Genomic DNA, 21949 nt, shown 5'->3' on the forward strand with positions numbered 1-21949 from the left:
AGTTGTTCTCAGAGGGCCCTGGGGTCTAACACAGAGACTAGGAGTGAGCTAGTCAGACCATGTGATTCCAGGGCCAGCACTTGTCCGCTGTGATGCTGGGCAAGTCACTGAGTCAGTTGGTCTGAGGCCTGATTCCTCATGTGTGACAGAGGAATACTGGTACCTCCTCCTAAGATGGTGATGGCCGTGGATGAGTATTGCAACATGAGGACACTTTAAAAAAGAAAGGAAAAGGAAACTTTACCTTGAATCCACTATGAATTAGTTATATGACGTAGGTACCTTAAACTCTCTGGGATGCCCCTATTTTTTTCTAAAAAATCCAGTGAAGGGGTGGTGGATTACAGGACTTCTATTGTGCTTTAACTCTGACATCCCACAGTTCATGGTAAATGATATGAGATCTGAAGGTTCTGCTTCTGCCCAAGATCATGTCCCTCCAAGCTGCCAAATGCATAACAAAGCTGTCTGTCTAAGAAGCACAGTTAAACTTTAGTTAGAAACATGATTTGGGGACTTTGGTTTTTGTTTTGGAGGGACTCGTTGCCAACTGGTGGGATTGGAAAGTGTTTTCCCTGTAGGAGGCAGATGCGGAAGTCTGGCCTGCTAAGACTCTTTTGGAAGCTGAAACTAATTAAAATGTTTATTTTAGCCCCTGTAGCTAAGACACGGCGGGGAAGAAAGTCCAACATTCATTTTGATGAAGGTGTAATTAGACCTACTAACCTCTGTGTGCCCTGTTCAGCATGTGCCCCAGAGCTACCCCACCTGCTCAAACACCTGCCCAGTGTGTGAGTATTTGGTGTGACAGTACTTAATGCCGAAGCTAAGGCACCCGGGGTTCCCCACTCTCACCCAAGGACAGCAGAGCCTCGTTCCCTTTCTGTTGCCTACAGACTCACCTCTGAGGGAAGTGCAGTTGGGCCTCCCATTGGCGGATGTAGGATGTGGAACCCGGGGGAATGGAGGGCCCACTGTGCTGTGTCATTTTGCGTAAGGGACTTAAGCATCCTGGATTTTGATGTCTGGGAGGGGACGAGGGTGGTTTGGAACCAATCCCCTGCAGATACAGAGGGACAGCTGTACTTTCTCAGTTTCACCCTCAGTGAGATCTGTAAAGACATGCAAAAGAGAAAGAGAAAAAGAGAAAGGGAAAAAGAAGAACTAAAAATAAAGTAGCTGAGTGTGTGGTATCACAGAGGCTGATAAAGATGCAAGAATAAGTAAGAGTCCTCTGTGCTTGCGGGAGACACTGTGGCGGAGGGGTTAGCAACGTGGGCTCCAGAGTTACTTCATTTCCTCTGCTGTTCCTAATGGTGAAATGGAAGTAATAATAGTGCCTACTTCATGGGGTCTTCCTTAGGTGCTTTCGGGTTCTTTTGTTTTGGTTTTTTTGTTTGTTTTCATATTCCTTTTCTCCATAAGTTACTACAAGATACTGAATATAGTTCCCTGTGCTGTACAGTATAAACTTGTTTATCTATTCTATATATAATAATTAGTATCTGCAAATCTCGAACTCCCAATTTAGTCCTTCCCACCCCTTCCCCCCCAGTAACCAAAAGTTTGTTCTCTATGTCCGTGAGTCTGTTTCTGTTTTGTAAATAAATTCGTTTGTCTTTTTTTTTTTTTAGATTCCACATATAAGTGATACCATATGGTATTTTTCTTGCTCTTTCTGTCTTACTTCACTTACAGTGATGATCTCCAGTTCCATCCATGTCACTGCAAATGGCATTATTTTATGGCTGAGTAGTATTCCACTGTATAAATATACACAGCTTCTTTATCCAGTCATCTGTCGATGAACATTTAGGTTGTTTCTGTGTCTTGACTATTGTAAATAGTGCTGCTGTAAACATTGAGGTACATGTATCTTTTTGAATTAAGGTTCCCTCTGGATATATACCCAGGAGTGGGATTGCTGGATCATATGGGAAGTCTATTCTTAGTCTTTTAAGGAATCTCCATACTGTTTTCCATAATGACTGCACCAAACTAATCCCCACCAGCAGTGTAGGAGGGTTCCCTTTTCTCCACAGCCTCTCCAGCATTTATCATTTGTGGACTTTTGAATGATGACCATTCTGGCTGGTGTGAGGTGATACCTCATTGTAATTTTGATTTGCATTTTTCTGATAATTGGTGATACTGAGTATTCTTTCATGTGCCTATTGGCCATTTGTATGTCTTCGTTGGAGAATTGCTTGTTTAGATCTTCTGCCCATTTTTGGATTGGGTTTTTTTTTTATTATTATTAAGTTGTATGAGCTGTTTATATATTCTGGAAATTAAGCCCTTGTCTGTCACATCTTTTGCAAATATTTTCTCCCATTCCGTAGGTTGTCGTTTTGTTTTGCTTATGGTTTCCTTTGCTGTGCAAAAGCTTGTAAGTTTAATTAAGTCCTATTTGTTTACTTTGCTTTTATTTCTATTGCCTGGGTAGACTGCCCTAGGAGAACATTGCTGATATTTCTGTCTGATAATGTTTTGCGTAAGTTTTCTTCTAGGAAGTTTATAGTGTCTTGTCTTATGTTTAAGTCTTTAAGCCATTTTGAGTCTATTTTTGTGTATGATGTGAGGGGGTATTCTAACTTCATTGAGTTACATGCAGCTGTCCAGTTTTACAAACACGATTTGCTGAAGAGCCTGTCTTTACTCCATTGTATGGTCTTGCCTCCTTTGTCAAAGATTACTTATTCCTTAGGTTTAAACAAGATGATGCAAGTCAAACTCAGTGCAGAGCCCGGCATCTACTAAGAGCTCAAAGTTAGCTATAGGTAGGTTCAGAAATTGGAAAAGCAATTGTTCAAATGCCAAGGTTGAACAATAAACATCTTATACTCCAGAGGCTCTCCTGGACATGTTCCAGATTCAGCACAAGCTGCTGTCAAATTAGTTTTAAGACATTTTATGCTAAATACATAGCTCACAGTGGGGACAGACTCTTGTGCCCATGCCACTTTCTATGCAGTGGGGCAGGGGAGAGGGGAAAAGAGCTGAAGAATCAGGGGAGCTTGCTTATGGGCTTGGGAAGACCCAGGTGGAGGTCAAGGCCGTTGTCTTCTCTGACCTGAATCACAGGGACGAGTAAACTGGAGACACATAGAGTGAAAGTTCCAGGTAGTGAACCTGGAGTTTTGTTGCTGTGTATTCTGTTATGAGGAGAGCTGAGGGCTGAGTACACAGAGCTGCAGTGGAACTGTGGGTTTGGTTTTGTTTTTTCAACAGAGGCCCCATTTCAACACAGGCAACATTTCCTTCTTCTGAGACTGCTTTGAGGAAAACAAGCGGGCAGATTTGATATCACTGAGCTGGAATCATCCAGCCTCAGAGATATCTTGTGGAACATCAGTCTGGTCCTGGGAGCAGTTGTGTCCAACGCTGGCACAGAGGAGGGGGGAAGTCAGCTGTGTGGGAAGTGAATTTGGTCCAGATTCATGTGCTCTCCTAAGGGGGATCTGGGAGTTCTTTGGATAGGTAGTGACTTGATTTCCAGTGGCTGCTGGTCCTGCTGGAAGCACCTACAACACTAAGTGAAGCTCCGCCAGCCACTGCACTTAGCATAAGGGGGCCACAAAGAGCTGAGAAAGGGGGTTCCGGTTCAGAGGCTCCTGTTCCAAATTTAACTGTGTTTTTGGTGAACTGGGTGGGGGGTGGGGTGGACACCTGCCAAGAGGGTCTCGGGATGATCCTATTAATATGCATCCCTGCAGCTGGGGAAGTCACAGTGCTCAGATGCACTTGGTTGAGCTCTGGTTTTCACTGTGATCGTCCTCCTCGCCTGAATGAAGATCAAAGAGAATGGCTGGCGATGATGGATTCAACAGAAGCACATGCTGAAATACACAGAGGAAACGTTGCAGGCTCAGCAATGAGGAGCCGAAACTCTTTCAGGAAGGCGATAAGGCAGACGTCCTAATAACATCAACTACAGAGACGGCGTTTCCTGCTGCTTCCTCTGTGCTCTGTGCTCAAGACCATACCTGCATTATCTCAGATTCCTCACAGGCATCGCTCTGTGGTCTTCCTTTCCGGGTGAGGTACCCGAGGCACTGAGAGGTCAGGCACCTGCCGAGAGTCACACAGCCAGAAGGGGCAGAGGCAGCACTTGCGTGCAGATTGGCCTGATTCCAAGGTCTCTGTTCTTTCCACCCAGCTGCCGCTGTTAGTCACTGATACAGGTGTCACTGACAAGGACACATATTGAGCACCTGCTGGGTATAACGGGAGGCAGAAAGAAGTATAAAACCAACTGTGCCTACAAAATCGCTCTGAAGAAAACAGTGAGCCACTTGTGTGTTACTAATTGGATGGTAAGAGCCATCTCCCAAAGAAAATAGCAACCCTGCCCCAAGTGAAGACAAAGCTGCTTCCTAGGCACTGGGCTAACATCTGCTGATGCTGAAAGGAGGGCAGGGTGTGCTAGGACAAATCAGGTGTCTGGGCTGAAGGTCCTGAGTTATGGTCCCAGCTCAGCGCCCTGGGCAAGTTACCGCACCTCTTTGGGACTCAATTTCCTAGTTTTCAGAATAGGAATAATACAGTGAAAATTTACTGTATGCCAGGCCTCCTTCATAAGTTTCAGCAAAAGCAAACAAAGTAATTACATAAACATGCTGGAAAACACTAAGGAATTTCTGTGTTGGGCATTATTTCTTGGAGTATTAGGGAGCAGATGTCACTGAGGCCTGAGTGCTTGGCATGATGTCACAGATGAAGGGGACGGAGGGAGCTAGTCTTCTGGATTCTAGAATCCTTAAAGTTGTCAGTTCTCTTAAGATGGATCATAATCATGTTTGAAAGCCAAGGGGTAGAGGATGGGAACCAAAATTGTGTCCAGCTTTGGGATCAAGGGTCACCTTGTTCAGTAAAAGCAGTTTTGCCGTTTTTCCTCCCTGCAAGCTTTGCTGACTTCCTTCTCCTCCAATTGGCTCTCCACACCTAAGGAGTGACAGTTCCTGGGGGCTAACGGTCAAGACCCAGGGTCTGGATTGGAGTTCTTATCATGGCAGATTTCTTCACCACTCTAAATTGTTTTCTCAGCAGGAAAGAAGAAAAAAACAACAAAGAAAGAAAGATGATAATAGAACCAACCTTACAAAGTTATTGTGAATATTTAAATGAGGTCATCCCTGTAAGATGCCGAGCCCAGTATCTGGGAAATAAATGTAAGCTATTATTAATATTACTATGGTATTTATCATTAATAAGTACTCTGTGGTTCTGGTATTCTACCAGCCTCAACCCCCGATGCACTTGTTTTCAGTTTAAGTTCAATGTCCTGGAAAGGGATTTTAAGGCCTTGGGAAAGTTTAGTGAAATTAGTGAACCAAAAGTCGCTAAAAAATTGTAAGGCAAGAAGCCAGAAGCAGCACCTTCCCAGGATCTAGGTTTTTCCCCAGTAATCCAAATTGAAAAACATAAATTAGGGCAGAGATAATCTGCCTCACAAAATGATAAATGATATCAAAAGAATCTTATATCTCATAGCCCCTCAGTTGAGAGTATTGGAGAGAGCAAATTTCTGTGAGTTGTCATCACTATCATTTGCTGTTAGTTCCCTTAAGTTTCCAGGTTTGCCATAAGCCCAAAGTCAGCTCCCTGGATTCCCCCCAACAAAAGAACCCTCGGTAAATTACAAGTCTTCTAAAGCTTCCTGATTCAACCTCCAAAGGCCAGGAATTCCAACAAAGAAGGTGCAAGGGAAAAAGGAACTTCAACCAAAAGGTGTATTTGTGTTATCTCATTAAATATCTTCAAGGTTTATAGGTTTGGGGAAAGCTTTTCTTTTAGGGTGGAGTGGAAGGAGGAAAGAAAGATGCTAAAAAGCATTTCTTGGATTTCCAGAGGCAGTAGTGGAAAATCCCCACCCTGGAGGGTCCCTTTCTCTGTAGAACAGTAATGCTCCCAGGAGAGCTAAGGGTCTTGTCCCAAGCAGACAGATGTGAATTATTGATCCTCTGCTTTGCTGGCGGAGTTGCTGGAGCTTAAAGAAGAGGAAGTAAATTCATGAGCACATCCTGGTACCTTGCAGCCACAGGTCAACTATCACTTAGTTAGATTAAAAATGGCCGAAGACCTTGCCCCTTGGAAAAGATTCTGGGCAGCCATGTTGTCTCACGGAAGCTGCTGAGGTCCCATGTAAAGTAGTTCCGGATACATCTTGCTTGTGTAAGGCATTGCCTTGAAATAAGCAAACCGCTCAGGAAAAGGTCATAAGACAGAAGAACATGAAGTGCTCTGTGGTGAAGTAGAAACAGAAGTTGCCTTTCAGTCTGGGCAAATATTTGCCCTCGGGCTGCTCACTAAAAGCTTGGAAATCCCAGAGCAGCAACTTGAAAGTTCCACCTGCTACATATTTGGCTGAGCATTTTTCTGGTCATATTGACATTTGTCCTTCTGTTTGTGTAGCCTAACCTTAAATAAACTCGTTCCCTTTTTAGGTGTCATTTTTGGGGGTTTCATTTCTCTTGATTTTTCTCTCCTTTCTATTTTGTAATCTTTTCCATTCCCCCGTGACACTTGAAGAGAAAACCTTTAACTGAGGGATGATTCTGTGATCGCCTTCAAACCAAACACAGGTGTTAATCTTAAATGGAAAGATGCCTGCCTCCCTGCTCAGACTGGTTATGTCTGAATTGATTTGTCAGTCAGCATCTTTTTTGGTGAGGCACGTAGCCCAGCATGGCAGTAAGAACCCTGCAGCAGACAGATAACACTTTGAAGCCTGTAGTTACCCCTAAGGAGTGCATGGTCTCCGTCTGTTACTTAACCCCTCTGCCCTCAGTTTCCTGATCTCTTAGATTGAGACTTCAGTAGCATCCACCTCACAGGGATGTTATGAGGATTGCCTGACGTGAGGAAGGTTCGGTAAACCCTAATTCCAACTATGATATTGTATGGAGGTCTCATTGAACTAGGGGAAGAAGATAAAATAGAGATGGTTAACATTTTACGACAACTTTAACGTGAAATGCATTTTCCTTGAAGATTATAATGCTTGTGTGACTTCAGTTTTCTCAAGATGATCTATCTTGAGAAGATAAGGACAAGGTATTGTTCACCCTGAACTGCAGTTTCCTACTTTCTGGTCCCAAATCTGTATCTATCCTCCAATTGTAACTCTACCTTCTCTTCAGCCTCATTAGCGTCACTGCTAATTGGCTGCTATACTGTCCTGCCTTCCCGGAAACCTTAGATGTGTCCATTAACCCTTCATGCCTCTCAGCTAGGTCCTTCCCATCAGTATTTAAGCCTGTAAGTATTAGAAAATAATGGGGCCATATCCCCACTCTTGTTACTACTCCTTTTCTCTCTTTTCCTTTAGAGCCAGGCTTTTAACAAATTGTGTACTCGCTGCTGCCATCTTTTCATACCTGATTCACTCCTTAGCCCATTATAGTCTGGTTTCAAGCCCAAACATTCCTCCAAGAGTGTCATCTAATATCCCTACTGCTCTCCATATTGTTAAATCCAAAAGATTTTCTCAGTCTTCATCTCTTTGACCCTTCATCGGCATTGGACATGGTTACTCATGCTTGGCCTTCCTTGGCTCTGGAACATTATGTCCATTATGTCTTGGTTTTCCTGCCATCTCCCTGGCTAGTCTTTTTTTTGTCTCCATTTCTGGCTCATTCCTCCTCCTCCTTTCATTAAATGCTACATTTCCTCAAGTCTCAGTCCTAAACGTCTACCTCTCCTCACTTTATGCATTATCTCCAGGAATTAACTATCAATTATGTTTTCAGTTATCATCTACATGTCAGTGGAAACCAACTTACATCTCCAGCACTGACTGCTTCTCTGTGTTCCAGACCCAGATGTCCAACTAGTATTAAATCTCCATTTGAAACACATTCCTTTTCGACATGCCTGAGACCAAGTTCATGATCTTTCCCAGCAAATCTGCTCTTCTTCCCTGTTCCCTATCCCAATGAATGGTGCTATTATCCAGTCAGTGTGTATTATTCTTGCTGCCTCCCTTTCCCTCATCACCAGACCTCATTTACCCCTAAGGCCTGCCTCTGTCACCTACAAAACGTCTTTCAGAACAATCCCTATTCCATTTCCATAGCCATCACCCTGATCCGTGCTGCCATCATGTTCTCTTTGTTTTATGGGACTTCTTACTTCTTCACTCTGATTTCCCAGCCCCATTCCTTTCATACACTACAGCCAATCAGTCATGTGATGGCTTTCCATAAAACTTGCCAGTGACTTCCTATTGATCACAGGAAAATGCCTAAAATCCTTAATGTGATGTGGCAAAGACTGCCTTTCCACAATCTCCACAATCTCCCTTCTTCCTTACAAAAATATTATTAGGATGACAATGTGTCTCTCACACACACAAAAGACATTTCCTAGCCCCCTTTACAGAGAGGGATAATCTATAAGAGAGGGAGGTAAAAGTGGCTATGGAAGTCCATTTAACCTTTTAGTTCTTCATGCCTGGGATAAGGATGCAATGACTGGACCTCCAGGAGCCATCTTTAGATCTTGAAGATGAGAAATTAGAACTAGAGATGATAAAGAGAAAGATGAAAGAAGACTGGGCCCTGATGACTTTGTGAAACCACCATACAAGACTTGACTGTACTTCTGGGCTGCTTCCATATGAAGGAACAAAATCCTGATTTGTTTAAACTCATCATCAGTGAGTTTCTGGCTTTCAGAATTGAACTCAATTTCTGATTGATATATACAGGATTTATAAGGCCCTATGTGGTCTGATGTCTCTGTACCTCACCAGCTTCTTTTGGCCCCACCTCTCACCCTTAAATTCTTCAGTTCCTACTGGCCTGAATTCAGCTGTTCAAATACACCATGTGGGCCTTCCCTCACAGGGCCTTCGTACGCTCTCCTCTCTGTCTGTGGGACTTTCCTTCATGACCCTAATGTTCCTCTACTCATCCTTCGGATCTCAGCACAGCTTTCTTAGGGAAGCCCTTCCTGAGCCCTTTCTCTTCTCACCCCCTCCCTCCACCAGTCTAGACTAAGTTCCTTTCCCGTGTGCTGTCATGGGACTATATTCTTTTGCTTCAGATACTTTTCTTCAGTTCAGTAATTAGACATATCTATCTCCCTTATTAGATTGAAACTTTATGAAAGCAAGGACCATGTCTATTTTTGTTCAAAATTTAATTCCCAGCACCTGAACTAGTCCTTGGGGGTTTGTGTATAAATATATATATATTTACTGGGGACAATATGTGCATGTATATAGAACAATATGTGCATGTATATGTAATAATGTGTGCATGTGTATAGAACAATATGTGTATGTATATGTAACAATATGTGTATGTATATATAATATATGCATGCATATGTAACAATATGTGCATGTATATGTAATAATGTGTGCATGTGTATGTAGCGATATGTGTATGTATGTATAACAATATGTGTATGTATATATAACAATATATGCAGACACAGACATACCTTGTTTTATTGTGCTTTGCTTTTGCACGTGGCAGATACTGCATTTTTTAACAAATTGAAGGTTTATGGGAACCCTGCATCAAGCAAGTCTGTTGGGGTCATTTTTCCAACAGCATTTGCTCAATTCATGTGTCTGTGTTGCACTTTGGCAATCCTAGTAATATTTCAAAATTTTCATTCCTTTATTTGTTATGGTGACCTGTGATCAGTGACCCTTGGTGTTACTACCACGACTCGCTGAAGGCTCAGATGATGGTTAGCATTTTTTAGCAATAAGGAGTTTTTTAATTAAGATATGTACATTGCTTTTTTAAACATAATGCTATTGCACACTTAATAGACTACAGTATAGTGTACACATAACTTTTATTTTAAAAAATTTATTTATTATTTTGAGGGGGAGAGGAAATTAGGTTTTTAGTAACTAATTAATTTTTTAATAGAGGTACTGGGGATTGAACCCAGGACCTGTGCTTTCTAGGCATGTACTCTACCGCTGAGCTATACCCTCCCCGCTACACATAACTTTTATATGCACAGGGAAACAAAGACATTTGTGTGACTTGCTTTATTGCAATATTCACTTTATTGTAGTGGTCTGAAACTAAACACAGTCTCTTCAATTTATGCCTGTATTTCATGCCTGATAACTAACAGTCAAGTGAATGAATGAATGAAGACCCCCAGTCTTTTTTTCGTAATATATATCAGTTCTCTCATTCTCTTCTGCCTCAGTCACTCTTTTGCCAAACTCTCAACTACCTCACACTTACATTTTTGTAGAACGGGTATCCTCTACTTTTCAAAAGTTTGCTTTGCACCACTTTGCTTTCACAAAAGACTTACGTTAGTACCTGTTCTCACAAACTAGAAGAAATCTAAGAAAGTTTTTGCTTTGACAAAAAAAGGCAAAAAGCAAAAATATCATTCAGTATTTGTTATGCACTACCTGGGCAGCAAGAGTGGCACCACCAAGCTCCCTCCCCAGGAACTACACTGCACTCAGCATCTTAGCATCAAGTCTCTTTGAACTGTGTGTGCGAGCATCTGTGCCTTATCTTGGTTTATTTTGTGCATCTGTTAGCAAGGTGTGTCCTAGGGTAATTGTTTCTTTGCTTTACACCATGTTGGCTCACCAAAGGCTTCATGAAGATGCTCTGTTTTCAGACAGCAGGGGAAACCTCTATTTTATGGTTTCAGAACACCTTCATACAAATTATCTCATCTTCAATAACTCCAACAACTCTATAAGACACTTAAAGAGTGGCAAATCCTTTTTCAAACAAGACTTTCAACATAAAATCAATTCTTTCTAATCCATTTAAATGGTCACCTAAGTTTGTGATCTCATTTCCTCTCATTTAAAACTTGAGCCTTGGTAGTAAATTGACATTTTGAGAATCTTTCAACAAGTCTGTGGCCATCCAAAATATATATTCAAACTAAAAAAGGGAAAGGAAGAAGAACTTAACATCACACACTGCCCCCCCGCCACCCCCAGACACACACAATCCAAATAATGCTTTCTGTATGTAATTTGAGTCCCTTGACCATCAGGTCCCAGGTGATGCTGATGCTGCTTGTTCAGGCAAGCTTTGAGAATCCCTGTTTTAGTGGTTCCTCAAGAAAAGAGGATATGTTTCTTAAAGGAACCCAACAGTGCATAAATTTGCTACTCTGCAGAACATGTCAACTTGGGTATAATTTCTAGCTCGCCCAGGACAAAGCAGTAGAGTTGTGACGATCCTGAAACCCACTGAGCCATCATGTGTCACCCTGTGGGTGATGAGGAAGAGAAGCCATCTAACCACAGTGGGGAAGCCCTGGGTTGGTGGGTGGCTAGCCCAGACTCCTGAAACTACCCTCCTCCTATGGCTGTGGGTCTCAGGAGACCACAGCAGCTGGTGTGCTGACAGGTAGCCTGCATTTTGGTCTCCATTTCAGCAATCCCACTAGCCCAGGCCGGTGAGTACTGGTCTTCAAAATACAAATAGCTTGAAGAAAGCAGATGGCATCTCTGACCACACTTTAACTCTACTGATGGCTTATAAAGTGGACTTTTTTGCTCTGTGAACCTAGCCCTCCACCCTAGTTCAATAACCTTGGAAATCTTAATAGCTGAGCATTTTGCAGTTGTCTCCCCACTGAGATACACATGTTGTTTCTCATTTTCATCCTAAAATGATCTGGGGAAATCGGTTCTTTCCTAAAGTATGGCTGTGTCTGCTTTCATGATTTTGAAAACCTGTTTTGGGTGTAAGGCCGAGAAACAAAATAAAGACTAGTAAGATTTAACTCTTCTCTTCATCATTCAACAAATCTGTATGCAGTTCCAGGCTATGGGGTGGGGGTGGGGCAGGATAGACATAGACACACAGAGAAAGATACGTGTCTTCATTGCTCTTAAGGACCCTCTCTGAGGCCTCAGTTTCCTCACCTGAAACATGAAGATAACAATAATAACCGCTATCTTACACAGCTGTTATAGGTGTTATATGAGATAATACATATTAAATTTTTAGTGGCATGCCCAGTGCATCCTAAACACTCAGTACAAGCTGGTTGTTATTAAATTAGGTACAAAGATAACAACACCAATGTTTCAACTGACAGGCAAAAAGTATATTATGACTTTATGGTTTGAATAAACAAGTACTCAAAGAGAAAAAAATGTCAACTTTTACTACATCTCCCATCATCAACACTCCCATCCTAATATTAACTTATTACCCAAGGCCTTTGCTTAAGGTGACCTGCATAATGCCTGTAAACCAGTGTAAGTTGTGTTTTTACAGCATTTCTCTGCCACATGCATGATGATGACTACTGCCGAGTAACAATAACCACTAACACTTTTTGACCACTTATCATGGGCCATACACTGTTGCTAAATGCTTTGCAAGTATGATCTCATTTAACCCTCAAAACCACACTAGAAAGCAGACACTGTTTTTATTTTACTGTTGAGGAAACTGATACCCAGAGAGTTTAAGTAACAGAAAACTTCACATGGCTCTTGCTATAAACGTGTATAATACTTTTCAAATGTGCACATGTGTGTGTATCAAGAGGAAAATTATCAAGCCTGGAAGTGTTCAGCTTTTACAGTAGAGAAGATTCTGGTTCTGTCTGCTCCATTGCTTCTCCCCTAATGCCTGAGGAAGGTCCCAGCTTGCCAGAGGGCCGTCGTGTTGGACCTTTGTGCTGCAGGATGGGTAAAACAGATGGCGGAGCAAAGGATAAGAGGGACCCGAGTTAGGGTTGTTGGGTAGGTTTGAGGAGTGTAGAGAAAAAAAGTGTGGAGTTGCTGCAGTGTATGTCAGATGTGGATGAGGAGAAGAGGAAGCTTGAGAGAGATTCACTCTCATGTGTTCTCAAAAGACAAGTAAATCTCTTGAGTCATTTTTGACTGATATTTTTGGATGCCAGACTGGGTTTCTTTGAGAGGCTTTGAAACTGGACAGTGTGAATGAACAACTTTTAAACAGTATGGGTGTATATTTAAAACATTATCAACTTATCAAAACTCTCCAGATTTAGTGTATTGGTTTGCAAACTGGAAACGACAAATTTTGAAAAACTGTATTCTGGGATAGTGTTTTCTTGCATTTCTTGTGGGTCAGAACACCTAGAAATTACGGTGCCCTATGCAGAATGCCATGAAATATTGATTTGTCTAATTCCTTCATAGAATAACTTTAAGAAATGATCAATTGGGCTAAAAATAGATTAATGGAATTTGAGCAGCTGGCAAAGTATCTTAAAGAAATGTAAGCACTCAGAATTGTAGGAGAGTTTACTTCCAGAAATGAAGACTTTGTTATGTAAACTCTGTGCAGGTCTCTGCATCTTCACAGATTAAGAGTATATATGATATCCTAATAAATCAAGTTTATGAGGTTTTCTGTTATTATAACTTTCCTACCAATTCATCCGTTTTAGAGTAGTAGCCAACGAGTAATTCTGGGTACACAAACATTAGAAAAACACTCTGGGGAAATTTTTTAAATTGAGAAAATTGATATTCATCTGTTAAGAGTTTTCTGCAAGTTGAAGATCCAGTGTTTTTTATTGATGGTAGAACATTTTGGTTCAGATCACTAAAAACTAGCGTTCTGTGAGAACAAAGTATGAGAACCACTGTACTGGAAACAAAGGTAGTTACAAAGAGGTCAGTTGAGGAGCCGTGCCTGTTGAAGTGGGGTCCTGATTTACACTTAGCCATATAAATGTTTTGAGAGTCGACATCTGATTGTGAAATGTATTTAAGAACCAACACTTTCTCTTTCAAGAGTCCCTTTAATTATTTTCCCCAGAGATATCATGATGTCTAATGATGCTGTCAATCATCATTCAGAATATCTGATCCACATGATACACCAATATTTTTCTAGTCAAAAGCTTGATGTTTTGACTAGCTTGTAGATTTAGATATTTAGACTAATATAGAGTTAAATGAGGTTCTTGCAAAAAGTAGAGTTAGACAGTGGGTCCCCATATCTGGCATTGTGTCCAACTACATAGCCAGAAAACTCTCTTAACATGGAACAGAAATTTCAGATAAACTGCAAAAGCTTTTTCTTAAATGGATAGTGCTTGCAAAAAGTAAGTAAATAGAAATAAAGAAGGAAATGATCAGTGACCAAAAATGAAGAGGAAGTTGACAACTACAGTGATAAGCAAATAGATTGGCACTATGGAAGCCTAAGGGAGGAAGGGTGTCAGTTACTTAGGGTCTTGTGTTTTTGTAGCTTTGGACCCCTGCAAAGTGGGGAGTTGAAAATGAAATTCCTGCATGAAGCCAAGACCCCTGAAGGGCTATAACTTTGCCGACTGGCACAAGACAACAATGAGGAAACTTCCAGGTTGCAATCTAGGTATTGGTGGGGGAACGATATCTTCCTTAAGAATCTGTAATCACATGAATGTCCTCACATGGATTAGGATTTCAAATTTACATGACTTACATGACTCAGGAAGCCTTAAGCTAAGAAGCGAAAATCAGAAGTGGTTTTTGGTGCGTCATACCCTGTAGTGACTGGAAGATGCATACGCAGTCTCTCCAGAGGGACACACAGCTACATGAGACTCCCAGAGTTTCAGACAATGGAATTATCTGCTAAAGATTATAAAATGAGTTTTTAAAACAATTAAGACTTAAAGGAAAGAATTTAAAATACATGGAAACAACTATGATAAATGAAAAAACTGAATGGAAAACTGACAAAGAATTTCTGTAAGTGTAAGTGTAGTCAGTGAAGTTAGAAACTCACAGGAGCAATAATATAAGTAAAATGCAGCTGGGAAGAACATGAAGGCAAAGAGCCATCTTGAGGTTAAAACTGTTTTAGTGCTGAGTCCACCAAGGGTTGGAATAGGAATTGTCTTATACAAACATTTCCAGACAATTTGGACTACGCAAATATTTCTCAAGAGTGGCTTAAATTTCCTCTCTAAACAGGAACAATTCTGTTTTCCTTCAATTCTTTTACTTTCTTTTCATAAAATAGTCAAAGGGAGGAGAACAGGCTGTAAAAATATTGTTCTTTCATTTAATGGGAGAATGGCCATTGTGAAATGGGAGATTTTATATTTATACATATAATATATGTATGTATTATTATATATATTAATTTTTGAAAGGTTGTAGAGGGGCCCACTACACATCTATTAGAATGGCCAAAAATCAGAAGAATGAACATACCAAATTCTGAGAAGTATGTGGAGCAACAGAAATTCTCACTCATTGCTGGTGGGAATGTAAAATGGTACAGCCACTTTGGAGGACAGCTTAGCAGTTTCCTACAAGAGTAAATGTACTCTTTAAAAATTTTTTTTAATTTAAAAAATTTTGTATATATATGTATTTTATAAATTAATCCTTTTCTTTTTTCTTTTTTAATTTTATTAACATTTTAAAATTTTTTTAACATTTTAAAAATTTTTTGATTTATAATCATTTTACAATGTTGTGTCAAATTCCAGTGTAGAGCACAATTTTTCAGTTATACATGAACATATGTATATATTCATTGTCACATTTTTTTCTCCGTGGGCTACCATAAGATCTTGTGTATATTTCCCTATGCTATACAGTATAATCTAGTTTATCTGTTCTACAATTTTGAAATCCCGTCTATCCCTTCCCACCCTCTGCCCCCTTGGCAACCACAAGTTTGTATTCTATGTCTATGAGTCTATTTCTGTTTTGTATTTATGCTTTGTTGGCTTTGTTTTTTAGATTCCACATATGAGCGATCTCATATGGTATTTTTCTTTCTCTTTCTGGCTTACTTCACTTAGAATGACATTCTCCAGTTCCATCCATGTTGCTGCAAATGGAGTTATGTTGTTGGTTTTTATGGCTGAGTAGCAGTCCGTTGTATAAATACACAACTTATTCTTTATCCAGTCATCCACTGATGGACATTTTGGCTGTCTCCATGTCTTGGCTATTGTAAATAGTGCTGCTATGAACATTGGGGTGCAGGTGTCATCCTGAAGTAGGGTTCCTTCTGGATATATGCCCAGGAGCGGGATTCCTGGATCATACGGTAAGTCTATTCCTAGTCTTTTGAGGAATCTCCATACTGTTTTCCACAGTGGCTGCACCAAACTGCATTCCCACCAGCAGTGTAGGAGGGTTCCCCTTTCTCCACAGCCTCTCCAGCATTTGTCATTTGTGGATTTTTGAATGATGGCCATTCTGACTGGTGTGAGGTAATACCTCACTGTAGTTTTGATTTGCATTTCTCTGATAATTAGTGATATTGAGCATTTTTTCATGTGCCTATTATCATTTGTATGTCTTCCTTGGAGAATTGCTGAATTTTTCGATCGGCTCTAGTAGTTTTTGTGTGGACCTTTTAGGGTTTTCTATATATAGTAACATGTCATTGGCATATAGTGACACTTTTATCTCTTCTTTTCCAATTGGATCCCTTTTATTTCTCTCTCTTGCCTGATTGCTATGGCTAGGACTTCCAAGACTATGTTGAATAGGAGTGGCGATAGTGGGCATCCTTGTCTTGTCCCAGATTTTAGTGGGAAGCTTCTGAGTTTTTCACCATTGAGTACTATGCTGGCTGTAGGTTTGTCATATATAGCTTTTATTATGTTGAGATATGTTCCCTCTATACCCACTTTGGTGAGAGTTTTTATCATAAATGGGTGTTGAATTTTATCAAATGCTTTTTCTGCATCTATTGAGATGATCATGTGGTTTTTGTCCTTTCTCTTGTTGATGTGATATATTGCATTGATTGATTTGCATATGTTGAACCATCCTTGTGTCATACACATAATCATTTTTATGTGTTGTTGGATTCTATTTGCTAATATTTTGGTGAGGATTTTGGCATCTGTATTCATCAGTGATATTGGCCTATAATTCTCTTTTTTGGTAGTGTCTTTGCCTGGTTTTGGTATCAGGGTGATGGTGGCTTCATAGAATGAGTTTGGGAGTATTCCCTCCTTTTCAGTCTTCTGGAAGAGTTTGAGAAGGACTGGTATGAGTTCTTTGTATGTTTGGTAGAATTCCCCAGTGTAGCCATCTGGTCCTGGACTTTTATTTGTAGGGAGGTTTTTTATTGCTATTTGATTTCATTTCTAGTGATCGGTTTGTTCAAGTGGTCAGTTTCTTCTTGATTCAGTCTTGGTGGACTGTATGTTTACAGAAACTTGTCCATCTCCTGTAGGTTATCCAGTTTTGTTCCATATAGTTTTTCATAATATTCTCATATGATATTCTGTATTTCTATTTTATTTGTTTTAATTTCTCCATTTTCCTTTCTTATTTTGCTAATTTGTGCTCTCTCTTTTTTCTTCTTTGTGAGTTTGGCCAGAGGTTTGTCAACTTTATTTACTTTTTTAAAAAACCAGCTTTTGGTTTGATTGATTTTTTTCTATGTTTTTTTTAATCTCTATTTTATTTATTTCCTCCCTGATCTTTATAATTTCCTTCCTTCTGCTGCCTTTTGGGTTTTTTTGTTCTTCTTTTTCTAGTTCTTTTAGTTGGTGGATTAAATTGTTTATTTGAGATTGTTCTTCTTTTTGAGGAAGGCCTGTATTGCTATAAACTTCCTTCTTAGGACTGCCTTTGCTGTGTCCCATAAATTTTGTGTGGTTGTGCTTTCATTTTCATTTGTTTCAAGGTATTTTTTAATTTCAGCTTTGATTTCCTCATTGACCCATTGGTTTTTTAATAGCATATTGTCTAGTCTCCATGCCTTCCTTTTTTTCTCCTTTGTTTCTCTGTTGTTGATTTCTAGTTTCATGGCATTGTGGTCAGTAAAGCTGCTTGAGATAATTTCTATCGTCTCAAAATTGTTGAGGTTTCTTTTGTGCCCAAGTACATGATCAATCCTAGAAAATGTTCCATATGCACTTGAAAAGAATGTATATCCTATTTTTGGGGGGGTGTAATGCTCTGAAAATATCCACCAAATCTAATTTAAAAATTTTCGTATATATTTTTATTGAAGTATAGTCAGTTTACAATGTTGTGTCAATTTCTGGTGTACAGCACAATGCTTCAGTCATGCGTGTATTTGTTTTCATATTCTTTTCCACCAAAAGTTACTACAAGATATAGAATGTAGTTCCCTGTGCTATACAGCATGAACTTGTTGTTTATCTGTTCTATATATATAACTTAGTATCTGCAAATCTCAAACTCCCAATTTATCCCCTCCTCTCTGTTAACCATGAGTTTGTTCTCTGTGTCTGAGAGTCTGTTTTTGTTTTGCAAATAAGTTCATTTGTCTTTTTTTTTTTAGATTCCACATGTAAGTGATATCATATGGTATTTTTCTTTCTCTCTCTGGCTTATTTCACTTAGAATGACAATCTCCAGGTCCATCCATGTTGCTGCAAATGGCATTATTTTTTTATGCTGAGTAGTATTTCATTGTAAAAATATACCACAGCTTCTTTATCCAGTCATCTGTCGATGGACATTTAGGTGTTTCCATGTCTTGGCTATTGTATATAGTGCTGCTATGAAAAATCCTAAAATGTATATGAAATCATAAAAGTAAACATACTCTTACCATACAGTCTAGCAATTGCATTCCCTGCTATTTACCCAAAGAAGCTGAAAAATTACTTCCACACAAAAACCTCCATACAGATGTCTATATCAGCTTTATTCATAATTGCCAAACTTGGATGCAACCAAGATGTCCTTCAGTAGGTGAACGGATAAAGTATGCTACATCCAGACACTGAAATTTAGTCAGCACTAAAAAGAAATAAGCTATCAAACCGTGAAATGACTTTGAAGGAAACTTAAATGCAGATTATTAAGTGAAAAAGACAATCTGAAAAGGCTGCATACTGTATGATCCCAACTATATGACAGTTCTGAAAAAGGTAAAACTATAAAGACAGTGAAAAGATTAGTGGTTGCTAAAGGCTAGTGGGGAAAGACGAATAGGTGGAGAATAGAGGATTTTTCAGGGCAGTAAATTTTTGAGGGCAGTGAAAATACTCTGTTTGATACCATAATGATGGATATATGTCATTATATATTCATCCAAACCCAGTGTACAACAGCAAGAGTGAACAGTAGTGCAAACTGTGGACTTCGGGTTATTACAACAGTCAGTGTAAGTTCATCAATTATAACAAAAGTATCACACTGTGGGGGATGTTGACAATGGAGGAGGCTGTACATGTGTGAGGGATATATTGGAAGTCTTTGTACCTTTTGCTCAATTTTGCTGAAACCTGAAAGTATCCTAAAAAAAAAAGACTCCTACATTTTTTAAAAAGAGGAGACAATGCACTCATAATTAAGGTCAATTCATTTGAGAACCTGTTCATGGGAGAAAAGGGAAGAAAATTTTATGTTACTCTTCAACCAGGAAAAGCCAAGGAGTCCCATTCTAAGTTAACTGCCGTAAGTGATCACTTTTTTATTTAAAGGAGAAGATGATCCTTTACAGATATTAATTCTGAATTGCCAGCCTGCCTCCAGATTTCTTTTCCAGCTCCTTCTGTTTTCTAGAACTTTGCTGTTTGGGGAGCCCTAAAGATTTCTAAAACACTGTCCATGGGCAGCCCTACCCAGATTCATTGGCAAGGGATGGGGAGTGGGTGCTGAATCTTATCTTGGACCAGTCACCCCCTCCTTCCCCACAGGGTCCTCAAAGGAGATAAATACAAATAGCAGACAGAGCAAGAAAAAGTGATGCTTTAAAAAAAATTTATTGAAGTATAGTCAGTTTACAATGCTGTGTCAGTTTCTGGTGTACAGCACAATGCTTCAGTCATACATAAGTATACATATATTTGTTTTCATATTCTTTTTCACCATAAGCTACTACAATATATTGAGTGTAGTTCTCTGTGCTATACAATATAAGAAAAGTGATGCTTTTGATTTCCTCAGTGAGGAAGTGCCAGTCTGGACCTCAGGGAAGTCTTCATCTGATACCCACCCAACATATCTAGCAGTGAACCTCAGAATCTGTCATTCCAATGAAAAGCCACACACCTCCAGTGCCAAAGGAAAGGGAACTTAGGAATGCTTAGAGCTGGCTCCCTACTCCCCACTCCATCCTTCCCCAAACCCTCCCAGGTCTGCCTGCTGCAGAGGAAGAGAGGACATCTAAAGAGATAAAAAGAAGAGGCTGATGCTACCCAAGCAGTTCCATGTGATTTCACCATTCCCACTGGAAGGAAATCAGTAAAGAGAGACACACACCATTCCATGCACTGTCCTAGAAGCCATCCAGGGGCCCCTAGAATTTCACCCAGTCATTAGTGGGGGTGCTGATCAAAGCAGATTAGCACATCCTCAACTTGAAGTAGACTAAAAGAGGGGAGTGAAGAAAGAAATGAAGACGACTTTCTTTTTCTAAAGGTCAGAATTTACCTCCTCTGTCATTTACACATTAATATGAATTAATTAATCATAGAAAGCTGAAAATAAACATACACTCGGAAAGGCTGAGAGGAAGGACTCTGTCCAGGGAGAGATGGGGAAAGTGTAGAGATTCTGCTGTGCTAAGAAGTACAAAGCCCCAAAGCTGGTTGGTGTCAGGGGGAGGATTTCTATCAAGTCCCTTTAGATTTCAAAGATCACGCTCTTCCTACCACCTTGTGTAGCAAAAGAAAAAAAAAAAAAAAAAAAAGAAGTGTTTAAGGAAGGCTTGAATGCATCTCGACTACCTAAGCTCTTATCACACTAAGAACTTCTTGAATATAAATCCCTGTGTCTGAGTCCAACTTAATTCTTTTATGGTATCCCTTCTTAAGAACCACCAGAAGAGAATGAATTCATCACTTTATTTGATTAAGATAAATTTGTTGAAATCAACATATTAGAGAAATTCTTGAAAGAGCTGTTTTCTAATCCTTCATGCATATTTTCTCTCAAAACACAGGATTAAGAGATGGAATGCATCATTATACATTAGAACTCAGCACGGCATATTCCAGGTGCCTGTTAACAATACAAGTTGTTCTGTGATGCCAGCTGACACCTCAAAGAGATCTCAAGTGGCTACACTGAGTTCTCAAGATGCTGCCTGTCCTAGATTTTTTGAGCCTCTAAACAAAGCAAACCATCCACACTATTAAAAAAAAAAAGGGTTCAAGACCTAGTATGTCATGTGATGCCTGCAGTGTGTACAGGATACAATAAAATGGGACCCCATGTCACTTATTTTCAAGAGAAGGAAGGACTAACATGGATGGTTATTGTGGGAAGGAGCCAATGTGCTGCCCTATTGTCAACTGGGGGATGTTTCCCAGAGTCCCCTCCCCTGCGGTGGTTCTGAATTGGCCACAAGTAACATCGTCCAAGATCTGGGGGGTGAAAGTAAAGCAGCTGCCATTACTCTCTGAAGGTGGTTGTTGGTTGGAGCTGATGAGAAGACAGTTTGAAAAGGTCACTGGTAGAGGTCTAATCCCCTTTTGAGACAAGTTAGTACCATCCTCTTCTAAAAAGTACTCAGGTTTCAAAATGCCATTTCAAAGGTGGCATAGACTGTTAAAAATTCACACTGGCATAAGAGTCAGAAGCTTGTCCTAAGACAACTAATAATAATAATAAGCAGACATTTATTGTTTGCTATCTGCCATCCTGCTCTGTGCTTCACATTAAGTATCTCATTGGGTCTTCACAGTGATCCTGTGAGGTAGGTACTGTAATTATCTTCATTTTACAGACGGGGAAACTGAGGCACTGAGAAGTTAAGTAACTTGCCCATGGTTGTGTATAGCTTACAAGGGGAAGGACCAGGAGATTAAGCTTCAGTGAACCCCTAAATTTCTTGTTGTGTGATCGTGGTCTAGTCACTTCAACACAGTGAGTCTCATTTTTCTCATCTGTCAAGTGAGAGAATTGTACAGCCTGGCCTCTGAGGTCCCTTCCAGGCTAGCTGCTCTATTAGTCTCCTTCCCTCATATTAGAGAGTGATATTCACCCCAGCAAGATTTTAATGCCACTCATTTAAAATCCCTTCATCAAAAATCACCTTTTAGCTACCAT

Source organism: Camelus ferus, chromosome 4 (assembly GCF_009834535.1).
Source record: "Camelus ferus isolate YT-003-E chromosome 4, BCGSAC_Cfer_1.0, whole genome shotgun sequence".
NCBI classification, from domain to species: domain Eukaryota; kingdom Metazoa; phylum Chordata; class Mammalia; order Artiodactyla; family Camelidae; genus Camelus; species Camelus ferus.